The sequence below is a fragment of the Etheostoma spectabile genome, chromosome 15 (genome assembly GCF_008692095.1).
Source record: "Etheostoma spectabile isolate EspeVRDwgs_2016 chromosome 15, UIUC_Espe_1.0, whole genome shotgun sequence".
NCBI classification, from domain to species: domain Eukaryota; kingdom Metazoa; phylum Chordata; class Actinopteri; order Perciformes; family Percidae; genus Etheostoma; species Etheostoma spectabile.
Genome location: NC_045747.1, coordinates 28,270,616 through 28,271,190, shown reverse-complemented (window position 1 = coordinate 28,271,190; position 575 = coordinate 28,270,616). Strand labels below are relative to the sequence as shown.

At 38.4% G+C, this 575-nt stretch overlaps 2 protein-coding genes across 2 annotated transcripts in view; both read right to left on the bottom strand.

The window, feature by feature from the left end:
- The window catches only part of tpcn2 (two pore segment channel 2), a 224,090-nt gene that overhangs the window by 134,299 nt on the left and 89,216 nt on the right, over positions 1-575 (bottom strand). The window lies entirely within an intron of this gene.
- Positions 1-575, bottom strand: part of pcsk6 (proprotein convertase subtilisin/kexin type 6) — a 23,351-nt gene that overhangs the window by 1,154 nt on the left and 21,622 nt on the right. The window lies entirely within an intron of this gene.

Genomic DNA, 575 nt, shown 5'->3' with positions numbered 1-575 from the left:
CCACTACTTTGTTCATACCTAGGAGAAAACTCAAAGAATGAGAAAATTGGTAAAGGCCACAATTGAACGACCACTTAAAAGTTAGCTTTAGTATTTTTCACCCTGGACGCTATTTTTTCATGTTTTAGTGTCTGATGGTAAAAACATTTTTTGAAATGAGTCCCATATTGACCAAGACCACTGCAGGCCATGCCATGAAACCACTCGGGGCATTTGTGCAGCGTACATTTTCATCCACTAAAACCGTTGTTTATGCCGCCGAGAGGCTCAGATTATTATTCTAAGTGTCTGGCAACATTATGGAAATGATCGCTACAGAGGTCGACCTTTCTGTTAAAGAGTTTAATTATTTTAGTTTTACCTGAAACAGCTCCGAAATCACCATCACCAAACTCACCAGACTCCATGTAAAGAAACAGTACTTTTAGCGCGTATAGCGCCTGCATATTTTCAATAAAAATGTAAATGGGTGAATTAGGGGTATTTTTCAACCAACCAAGAATGGTGATTGTTGAAACAAGGGATACAAACTAGGACAGCTTCTGTTTCTGTTGGTTTTGAAGAAAGCATGTTTT